Source organism: Podarcis melisellensis (genome assembly GCF_964234715.1).
Source record: "Podarcis melisellensis genome assembly, chromosome: 10".
Taxonomy (NCBI): Eukaryota; Metazoa; Chordata; class Lepidosauria; order Squamata; family Lacertidae; genus Podarcis; species Podarcis melisellensis.
In genome coordinates, this window is record NC_138542.1 from 70,237,301 (window position 1) to 70,249,471 (window position 12,171).

The 12,171-nt window shown below is 43.8% G+C and overlaps 1 long non-coding RNA gene across 2 annotated transcripts in view; it reads left to right on the plus strand.

Moving 5' to 3' along the window:
* Positions 1–12,171, plus strand: part of LOC309378909 — a 106,111-nt gene that overhangs the window by 43,139 nt on the left and 50,801 nt on the right. The gene's annotated exons all lie outside the window — the stretch shown is intronic.

The window sequence follows — 12,171 nt, forward strand, 5'->3', positions numbered from 1 at the left end:
ATAGCTGCGTGCGGAAGGAAGAATGTTGGCAAACATCACTTCCATGTCATGATTCCGCAAGGCCCAGGAAAAGTTGTTGCTGTGTAACAGGATGCGGTACATATCCACCAATGTTTCTCTGAAACATGAAAAGAGGGGTGCCCTATTCCATTATTATTATTATTATTATCAGCATTATTATTATTATTATTATTATTATTATTATTATTATTATTATTCCCCACCCATCTGACTGGGGAAGAAATGGAGGAAGTGGGAGATTTTACTTTCTTGGGTTCCATGATCACTGCAGATGGTGACAGCAGCCACGAAATTAAAAGACGCCTGCTTCTTGGGAGAAAAGTAATGACAAACCTAGACAGCATCTTAAAAAGCAGAGACATCATCTTGCCAACAAAGGTCCGTATAGTAAAAGCTCTGGTTTTCCCAGTAGTGATGTATGGAAGTGAGAGCTGGACCATAAAGAAGGCTGATCGCCGAAGAATGGATGCTTTTGAATTCTGGTGCTGGAGGAGACTCTTGAGAGTCCCATGGACTGCAAGAAGATCAAACCTATCTATTCTTAAGGAAATCAGCCCTGAGTGCTCACTGGAAGGACAGATCCTGAAGCTGAGGCTCCAAGACGTTGGCCATCTCATGAGAAGAGAAGACTCCCTGGAAAAGACCCTGGTGTTGGGAAATATGGAGGGCACAAGGAGAAGGGGACGACAGAGGACAAGATGGTTGGATAGTGTTCTCGAAGCTACCAGCATGAGTCTGACCAAACTGCGGGAGGCAGTGGAAGACAGGAGGGCCTGGCATGCTCTGGTCCAGGGGGTCACGAAGAGTCGGACATGACTAAAGACTAAACAACAACAACAACCCATCTGACTAAGTTGCCCCAGCCACTCTGAGCGGCTTCCAACATATATAAAAACATAAATACATTTTCTTCTTTTGTATTTAACTTTTGTATACTTAATTTCGTTGTAAATGATCCTTTATGTTTGTATTTTAAACCAATAAAGATTTACCCAAACAAAACATACCGTAGATACATTCCTCTTCTTTGGCGAACACTCGCAGCCAAGTAAGATTGTCTTCCATAAACACAGTTTTAACAATGAGTCTGTAGGTGACTGTGGAGGCCAATTCTGGATCCACACGTCCTTCCACAGTGGGGACATTGGTTTCCGGGCGGGAGTTGATCACAGTGTGGATTTGCCAAGCGTGCCTTCCTCTTAGCACGTTTTTCCCTTGCGTCCTGAGTTCGAGTGTCTACAAAGCCCGTGACACCTTTGGTAAAGGCTGTTCTCCAACTGGAGCGCTCGCAGGCCAGTGTTCCCCAGTTGTCAGTGTTTATACTACATATTTTTTAGATTTGCCTTGAGACAGTCTTTGAACCTCTTTTGTTGACCACCAGCATTATGCTTTCCATTTTTAAGTTTGGAAGAGAGCGGTTGCTTTGGAAGACGATCATCAGGCATCCGCACAACATGACCAGTCCATCGAAGTTGATGTTGAAGAATCATTGCTTCAACACTGGTGATCTTTGCTTCTTCCAGTACACTGGCATTAGTTCGCCTGTCTCCCCAAGTGATGTGTAAAATTTTTCAGAGACACCGTTGATGGAAACTTTCAAGGAGTTGGAGATGGCGTTTATAAGTGGTCCATGTTTCATAAGCATATAGTAAGGTTGGTAGTACAAGGTGATGATCCAACGAGTGGGATATAAAAACTTAATAAAACAGTAAACAACTTCCCTAGACAGGGCTGCTTTCAGATGTCTTCTAAAGGTTGCATAGTTACTTATCTCCTTGTTTCAAGGCTCCACACCCTCCAACATATCTCTGGTGAAAATAGGAGCATCTTAAGGAAAAGCGGGACATTCCTGGATCAGAAACCGGGGCAGCTTCTGTAAATCCGGGACTGACCCTGGAAAATAAGGACACTTGGAGGGTTTGGCAATGGTGGTCACCAACTTGGAGGGCTTTAAAAAAGGATTCAATATACTTGAAGGAGGTGCTGAAGAATGCTCAGTTAAAAAGCTTGTATTATAATAAATAACAGCTGCTCACTTGGCTGTTGCCAGGAGCCACTGAGCCCTCAATGCTGACCTATATGAGATGTGGCTGAATCAAATCTGGGACATGGCCCTAATGGGTAAACTGACTGGATAATTATATGAAGAATAATTAAACAAGGAGACCATTTCCCAAACACACAGTCTGGCTTACTGCATATGCTTATTGTACAAAAAAGGATGATTACTGACCACACAGCAAACCGTAGACCTTTATTTAACATTTCTTGACAGGGTAACTCTCAAGTCATGACCTTTCTGGTAATCTTTGACAAAGGCCCCCATTATATTTTTGTGGAGAAGCTGGTAAAATGCAGGATGGATGGGGTAATAGTTAGGTGGATTTGTAGCTGGTTGGCTGATTGAAATATACTCGGAGTCGAGAGTGGATTTCATGCTCTTTATTCAGCTCATAGTGGTGAGGAGGAATGGAAGTTCCCCCAGAATGTCTGCTTTATGTACATTATTTACACAATGGGCCCCATGTGATTGGCTAATTCCAGGATTCACTTGTGGGCCAATCAGGTTGTGGATTCACTTCCACCTGGAGCTGGATTGGGTGGCTCCTGTGGACCAATCAGACTGCTGCATTCTGAATCCTATTGTTCTAGGACCAATCAGACTGCTTCATTCTGAACCCTATTGTTCTAGGACAAATCAGACTGCTGCATTCTGAATCCTATTGTTCTAGGACCAATCAGACTGCTGCCTTTTGCATCCTATTCAACTCAGTACATAACACTGATTGAACAATAATCATAATAATGTTGTTATTTATACCCCGCTCATCTGCCTGGCTTGCCCCTGGCACTCTGGGCAGCTGAACCCAAAGAGTTTCCATTATGGTTCCTTATCATCCTGGACCATAAAGAAGGCTGATCGCCGAAGAATTGATGCTTTTGAATTCTGGTGCTGGAGGAGACTCTTGAGAGTCCCATGGACTGCAAGAAGATCAAACCTCTCCATTCTGAAGGAAATCAGCCCTGAGTGCTCACTGGAAGGACAGATCCTGAAGCTGAGGCTCCAAGACTTTGGCCACCTCATGAGAAGAGAAGACTCCCTGGAAAAGACCCTAATGTTGGGAAAGAGGACAACAGAGGACGAGATGGTGGGGCAGTGTTCTCGAAGCTACCAGCATGAGTTTGACCAAACTGCGGGGGGCAGTGGAAGACAGGAGTGCCCGGCGTGCTCTGGTCCAGGGGGTCACGAAGAGTCGGACATGACTAAACAACAAAACAACAACAACCAGGAATCTATACAGTGGTATCTCGGGTTACATACGCTTCAGGTTACATACGCTTCTAGTTACAGACTCCGCTAACCCAGAAATAGTGCTTCAGGTTAAGAACTGTGCTTCAGGATAAGAACAGAAATCGTGCTCCGGCGGCGCAGCAGCAGCAGGAGGCCCCATTAGCTAAAGTGGTGCTTCAGGTTAAGAATAGTTTCAGGTTAAGAATGGACCTCTGGAACGAATTAAGTACTTAACCCATGGTACCACTGTATTGAGAAGCTTAAACAAGCCTGCAACCAGCTACCCGTTGTGCGTTTCAAAGGGGAATGTTAAAACTCTGCTAAGTTATAGCACTTGCTAGCGCAATTTAGGAAGGATATTAATAAACAGTATATCCTCTCCTGCCTCCCTGAACATTCCCACAGCAGCAGCACAAAAAGTGAATAGTATTCTCGGCTGCATCAACAGAAGTATAGTGTCGCGGAAATAAAAAGTGCCACTCTATTCTGCCTTGTTCAGAGCACACCTGGAATACTGTGCCCAGTTCTGGGCACCACAATTTAAGGAGGATAGAGGGGTGTGTGTTTGACCAAGATGATTAAGGGTCCAGCAGCCAAGCCTTATGAGGAACAGTTGAGAGAGTTGGGTATGTTTATTTTCCCCCCCAAATTTTTTAAATGCTTTTCCACATCTATAACACATATAACATATAAAACATACAAAACAAAGCAATTACAATGCTACAAGAAAAATAAAAACACATATTATTTCTTATATTAATTTTAAATTCCATTGTTGCGTGACTTCCTCAAATCCCCCCTAACTGAATTTCATTATATTCCCTTGTAACAGTTTTCCCAGTCAACTTTCTATTACAATTAGTTCCTTCAATTTACTATCTTCAGGCAGGATATAAATAATAAATTATTATTATTATTATTATTATCATCATCATATCTTCAAATGGCTGCCACATGGAAGATGGAGGAATCTTGAGTTCCGCCACTCCAGAAGGTTGGACCCTGACAAGAGGATTCAAATTATAGGAAGGAATATTCCGAATGGACATTAGGAATAACTTTCTGGTGGTAAGAGCTGTTTGAAAGAGGTTTTTATGCAGAGGCTAGACAGCCACCTCTCAGGGATACTTTAGCTGTGATTTATGCTTTGACTTTTGGGTGTAAGCTTCAATGGTTCCTTTTCAGTTCAAACTGGCTTTCAGGGGCTTGGAGTTAGGGAGAGCCAAAGTGCCATCAATCATCATAACTGAGCCTTTACGCTTGCATAAAATGTTTATGATTTATTTCAGGAACTGACACAGCTTTTCTTTTTTTTATAATAAGTTTTTATTAATTTTTCTTTTACAAATGAATCAACACAACCATGTTCTCAAATTTCCAGTTTTTGTACTTCCACCAGCTCCTCCACCAATCATTCATATTTTCTATTTGTTACGCATTTTCGATATATTATATTGCCAGTTAATATTATCCTTTCATCTCTATTTCTTTTTACAATACACCTTTAACTATCACAAAGCCTCTTTAAAACCAACTAACGTTGTCTGTTCATCACATATGTTTTTCAGATAATCCGTAAACTTTCCCCAGTCCTTGATGAACTTGTGATCTTTTTGATATCTAATTTTCCCAGTCATTTTGTCCAGTTCTGCGTAATCCCTAAGTTTCATTCTCCACTCTTCAACCGTCGGTAGATCCTCTTGTTTCCATTTTTGGGCCATTAATATTCTTGCCGCTGTTACTGCATATTGAAAGAGTTTATAGTCCCTTCTGTTGATCTCTCTTCCTGTTATTCCTAGCAGAAAGGCTTCTGGTTTCTTTACAAATGTATATTTAAACATCCTTTTCAACTCATTGTATATCATTTCCCAGAAACCCTTAACCTTCTTACATTCCCACCACATATGAAAGAATGATCCTTCTTTTTCTTTACATTTCCAACACTTATTACATGTTTTGAACATTTTTGCTAACTTAACCGATGTAATGTACCATCTATATATCATTTTCATAATATTTTCCTTTAACGCCATACATGCAGTAAATTTCATATTTTCATTCCATACCTTTTCCCAATCAGCCAGTTGTATATTATAACCAAAGTCTCTGGCCCAATGTATCATAACCGACTTAATCTCCTCATCCTTTGTTTGCCATTCCATTCCAATAGCATTTTATACATTTTTGACATTGGAACTGACACAGCTTTTCATGTCAGCACAAAATCCATTCGAGCACAGCTGCTGCTGTTTCCCCTCCGCCCCCAGAAATGTCACTCCATTTGCAAGCAGAGATTTAAAGCCAGTCTTCTCCCAGTTTGGTCAATGGCTGTTCTGGCTGGGAGATATTGGAGTTGTAGAACAAAACATCTGGAGGATATAACGTTTGCAAAGGCTAGTTTAAGCCAAGCAGCAGGCGCGTTAGCTTGTTTCCTTAAAAAGTCCCCAATGTGCTTTCATAGGAAGAATCTCAGGGAGGTTCCATTGCAACCAAAATCTGAATTCTCAAAAGCTGCCGTTTTCCCAGAAATCAGCTGCCCTGAGCAAAACTCGCCAGATCTCAACAGGCCTATTCGCAAACATCGTCAAACATGATTCCGTGGAGTTCCCCATTCACTCAGGACACTGGAATTTCTAGAATGCTTCTCTCCTCCCATTGGTCCCCATTTTCCATTGCAATAATGCTCTGTTTTGCCTGGAGAAGACCGGCTGGTCTTGTGTGGTCCAAAAGCCCACTCTGTATGACGGCACAATATCCAGGGAGGCCTCTTCTTCCCAGTTCGAAACCATCTCCCAGATAAATGGTTGGGGTGGAGGACAGAGATGGAGGTACCTAGCTGTCCACCATAGCCGGCCAGGGCTGGCGATCCATCAGAGAAAAGGCAAAGCTCTCCTGATCTGGCAAAAAGCTTTAGATCTGTGGCTAGTTCTGGTTATCTCCCGCCTGGACTACTGCAATGCGCTCTATGTGGGGCTACTTTTGAAGGTGACCCGGAAACGACAACTAACCCAGAATGCGGCAGCTAGACTGGTGACTGGGAGCGGCCACTGAGACCACATAACACCAGTCTTGAAAGACCTACATTGGCTCCCAGTACATTTCCAAGCACAATTCAAAGCATTGGTGCTGACCTTGAAAGCCCTAAACGGCCTCAAAGGCCCAGTATACCTGAAGGAGCATCTCCACCCCCATAGTTCTGCCCGGACACTGAGATCCAGCGCCGAGGGCCTTCCGGCGGTTCCCTCCCTGCGAGAAGCCAAGTTACAGGGAACCAGGCAGAGGGTCTTCTCAGTAGTGGCACCCGCGCTATGAAGCGCCCTCCCAGCAGATGTCAAAGAGAACAACAACTACCAGACTTTTAGAAGACATCTGAAGGCAGCCCTGTTTAGGGAAGCTTTTAATGTTTGATGCATTACTTTACAGTGGTGCCTCAGGTTACAGACACTTCAGGTTCCAGGCGCTTCAGGTTACAGACTCCACTAACCCAGAAATAGTACCTCGGGTTAAGAACTTTGCTTCAGGTCAGGATGAGAACAGAAATAGTGCGGCGGCGGCAGTGGGAGGCCCCATTAGCTAAAGTGGTACATCAGGTTAAGAACAGTTTCAGGTTAAGAACGGACCTCCAGAACGAATTAAGTTCCTAACCCGAGGTACCACTGTAGTTGGAAGAGACCACGGGGATTTTTCTAGTTCAACTCTCTGCAAGGCAGGAATTGCAGCTCAAGCATTCCAGACTGACAGCCGTCCAGACTCTGTCTAGAAGCCACCAATAAAGGGGAAATCCACTACCTTTGGAGTCCAACAATCTTAAACAGCTGGGCTCCCCAAGGATAATATTTTGTTGGAAGCCACCCAGAGTGGCTGGGGAAGCCCAGCCAGATGGGCAGGGTATAAATAATAAATTATTATTATTATTTATTATTATTATTATTATTATTATTATTATTAGGAGCAGTACGCCAATCTGAGCCAGCCAGGACCCGATTCAGGACCCGATGGAGGAGGAAAGAAAAGGCCTTTCCAAGGTTTGCTGGCCCTGTGACGAAACCAGTCGCAAAACAGGAGGAGACGGCTTTCTTGCCAAAGGGAAGACAGGACAGAGTGCCATGGGAGAATGAATTGATTCTGGGAAACAGGGTACCAGAGGGGCAATTCTTGGAGGGTAGAAAGGAGACCCCAGGGCATGTGCCCAAATCTGGGCAACTGGGCTATAATAACAGCAACCTGGCAACAGCAACCTTGCAGTATGTGGGTGGTGTGAAATGCATAGGGATACTGGATATAGGGTCTTTTATTTAGCACTAAAGTGCTTTTCCATATACGTACATTTTGGGCTTAATAATAATAATTTTAATTTATACCCGCCCTCCCCAGCCAAGACCGGGCTCAGGACGGCTAACACCAGGTATAAAAACAATTGATTAAAATACAACTTAAAAACAAGATTCAAATACAACATTAAAATGCAGCTTCATTTCAGCAGAAACTCAAATCAAAAGCTTTTTGGGGATGAAAACGTCAAATCTTCACCCAGGCCAACTATCCAGACTGGTCCTACGTGGCCAGAAAAAAGCCAGGGAAGTGCCCAAATAGAAGTTCCATTACAGAAGGAGAAAGGGAAAAAAGAAATTGAGGGGGAACGAATCAAGTTGATTCCAAGCCAAAGGCCAGGCAGAACAACTCTGTCTTACAGGCCCTGCGGAAAGAAATCAGATCCCGCAGGGCCCTGGTCTCATGAGACAGAGCGTTCCATCAAGTCGGGGCCAGTGCTGAAAAGGCCCTGGCTCTGGTTGAGGCTAATCTGACTTCCTTAGGGCACGGACCTCTAGGGTGTTGCTATTTATGGACCTTAAGGTCCTCCATGGGGCATACTGGGAGAGGCAGTCCCGTAGGTACGAGGGTCCTACAAAGAAAGAAAACTTAAACCTGAGGCCGAGGTACCAAATGCAGCCCGCAAATCCTCTCTTAGAATCAAATAACCTTTGTCAAAAAGACCAGACGCCTTTCTCTTAGGAATTTTCGGTGCAGATATACTGAAGGATTTGAGAAGACTGTTCATGTACGCGACTACAGCTGCAAGGAAGCTGCTTGCCCAGTGATGGAAAGAGGCTAAGGTGCCGACCAGTGGCGTAGCGTGGGTTGTCAGCACCCGGGGCGAGGCAAGTAATTTGCGCCCCCTAACCCATGGATTTGCGCCCCCTAACCCCCAGATGTTGCGCCCGGTGTGGACGGCCCCCCTGCACCCCCCACGCTATGCCACTGGTGCCGACAAAGGCCGACTGGCAGATGAAACGACTGGACTACTCAGAGGTGGCCAGATTGACTGGGGAAATCCGAAATCTGGAGGATCAAAGCTTCAACAGAGAATGAGACAAATACAGATTGTATTTAAAAGAACACTGTAAACACTTGAATCTCTTTGGCAGGCTTTGAATAACTCTTGCAAAGTTACAAAGACTTGGACATATTGGAGGACTAAAATTTGGATGAACATATGCAGTTGATTAAGATATCTAAAGGACCCACGGAGGTGAGGAGGGAAGAACTAAGATTCGGAAGAATCTTGTTTGGTTTTGAAATTTTAATGTGTTAAATGTGAGATTTATCTTGTAAAACTAATAAAAAAGATTTTCTTTAAAAAAATAGAATTGTGGAACTTGGAAGGGACCTCCAAGGCTCATCTACTCCAACCCTTTGCAATGCAGGAATCTCAACTAAAGCAACCAAGACAGGTGGCTATCTAAAAGGGAATAATAATAATAATAATAATAATAATAATAATAATAATAATAATAATAATAATAATTTATTTATACCCCGCCCATCTGGCTGGGTTTCCCCAGCCACTCTGGGCGGCTTCCAACAAAGTATTAAAATACAGTGGTCTGTTAAACATTAAAAGCTTCCCTAAACAGGACTGCCTTCAGATGTCTTCTAAAAGTCTGGTAGTTATTGTTCTCTTTGACATCTGGTGGGAGGGCGTTCCACAGGGCAGGTGCCACCACCGAGAAGGCCCTCTGCCTGGTTCCCTGTAACTTGGCTTCTCGCAGTGAGGGAACCACCAGAAGGCCCTCGGAGCTGGACCTCAGAACGATGGGTGGGGGTGGAGATGCTCCTTCAGGAAGACTTATCTTATCTGACCCATCTCAGCCATACTCTGTCCCTGCTTTCCACCATTGCAGAGGATTTATTGACCAGACTGGGATGTGCCATGGAACCCTCCACAAATCCTAAAATGGTTGGATGACGCCTTTTAAGCCTCCTTCCAGCATCTCCTGCAGCCCAGCTGGTGCCAAACGTCTTGCTCTGCTTTCCTTTAGACCACAACAGCAAGGCAAAGTATGGGGTCTTGTACAAAAACAGAGTGGCTTGCCAAATTATTGGAGTATTACAATATATCCAAAACAATGGGAGAAATCGGAAGGATCCCAAAAGAGAAGATAGACAAGAACTGGAAGGTGTTTAAACGATATTTGCAAAATCTTATTGAGAAATCAGAACTCCTGTTAGAATAAAAAAGTTCCGTTATAAATACTGAAATGCTAAATAAGATGGATAACAATGTGTAACAGAAAATGAAGCAGAAAATGTTCAGTTTCTGTTAATTGATTCTCATGGGAAACTTGCAGATTCTGGCTTCAAACAATTAACTCAAGGCAGTGTCAATTTACTCTTGGCAGAAAGCCCAGGTCAGCTTGACCTAGAAACTGCTTACTCTGATTGGTTAACGACCAGCATTCAACTCTTAACTAGGGATTGCTAGCTCAGTTTGATGTGAGGTGTGTTAGGAGTAGAAGTGCTGTGTATGGTTTTGAGAGAGAGAGAAAGAGAGGATTTACTTTGCTTTTATTTGTATGCAGAAACTCTGCTGGTTTTATTTTCTCCTTTTTAATAAATTCTGTAAATAGTTATTCTGAGTCTAGCTGACTAGTCATTACTGCCGCAACTAGCTTCTTCGCTGTGCAGGAAAACTCTGCTACGTTTGGGCTAAAGCCAATAGGGCTATGCCTGACACTTCAAAGTTCCAAGAGGTTATGGGCATTGTGCTGCCAGCCTGAGTTGCGGTGGTGTCAGCATCAACGGCGTTGGTTCCAGTAGTTCCAGAAGTTGTTGTTCCTGGCTGGTTCCTGACCGTGGTGAGCTGGTGACGCAGCGGACAGAAGGACAACAGCTGCAGCGTGTGAGTGCTGGGTGCTGTGGTTCCTGTTCTCTCTCTCGGTGGTCGTGAGTAGCTGGTTCCGGGTTCCAGGGACATCGCTCTCAAGATGGCCTCACAACCAGTTCAGATGGCTTTTGAGCGTCTGAATGACTCCAATTACTTGCTGTGGTCGGAACGCATGCAGGCAGTGCTGCAGAGGGATCGTCTCTGGCAAGTGGTGAGTAAGTTTCCTGCGAAGCCTGATGATGAAGACCTCGATAAAGACCAAAGAGCAAGGGCCACAATTGTCTTGGGGCTGGAAGATTCCCAGTTGCCGTATGTGAGGGGAATCAAGACAGCTAGAGGTGTGTGGCAAGCACTTAAAGAACTCCATGTGCGTGAGACAGCAGTCTCTAAGCTGTTCATTCGCAAGGCATTCAAATCAAATTTTATTAAACGGTCACAGACCAGATTGACTCATACAGCTAGTCAGCGAAACATAACACCGGAAAAAACAAAGGACAATTTCAATACAAATTAGGCCATAACAACAATTTAAAATTGGACAACATGAATAAAATTAAGTATTTGCCTTTGCCGGCATGTTGACATTGGAAAGCTCTTGTTTTCTACGCCTGATAGCGGCTGCACAGAATTTAGCAACATTGATCATGATTACAGGAACCTTATCTTCTACAAAGGCTCTCATACATTGAAGTTCTGATTCATTTTTAAGCTTTCGTAGAACTGGGGCAATAAAGGTCAGGCGTAAATCCTCGTAATAACTACAGTGCAGCAATACATGCAAACTTGTTTCCACTTCCGATGAGTCACATGGGCAAACACGTGACTCATATGGTTTGCCCTCATATCTGCCTAGCAGCAGGGCAGAGGGCAGGACGTTGAATCTGGCCAGGGTAAAGGAATGTCTGTACTTAGGTATTTGTAAATCAGCCAGATAGTTTGCGGGTGAGAACCCTCTCCCAAAGTCTCTGATTGTGGCGTGTTTATCCATTTTGCCCATATGACATTGCAGCTCTATGTCCCTGATGCGCTGGAGCACTTGACTTCTGGCTCTCTCATATCCTGCCGCTATCAAGATCTGCGGGGAGAATCCCAAGCTTCTTATCTTTTCAAACAGGGAAGCTTTCCAGGTAGAATGAAAGTTGTCTAAGAGTGTTAAGGGAGCCAAACCGGCCGGGAAAAAAATAAGTTTTAACCAGTAGTGTATCTTTAGAATCCACAAACGCGCGTTAACAGGTAGTTGTCCAACTTCTAAGCGGACAGCTATATTAGATACACAGGGAGGGATCCCCAATAAACATCGGTAGAATTTTGCTTGAAATGCCTCCATAGGCGCAAAATTTTTAAAACTGCAAACCTGGGATCCATAAGTGAGTTGTGGGAGTATTTTTGCAGCAAAAACCTGGGAGGCTGCCGGAACGTATTTTCCCCCTTTCCCGTGAAAGAATCTTGTAAGGGCTTTGTTGGCCCTTCCTGCGTTGGCAATGGCGTTTTTCATCTGTTGGTGCCACGAGACCCTTTCCTGAAAAGTTATTCCCAGGTATTTGAAAGTTGCTACCTGGTCAATAGGTTGACCATTAATTCTCCATTTGTGTTTCCTTCTTTTTTTTGAAAACACCATAATTTTAGATTTGCTGTAATTTATTGATAGTTGTTCCACTTGACAATGATCAGCAAGTGATCTCAAAAGCTTCCT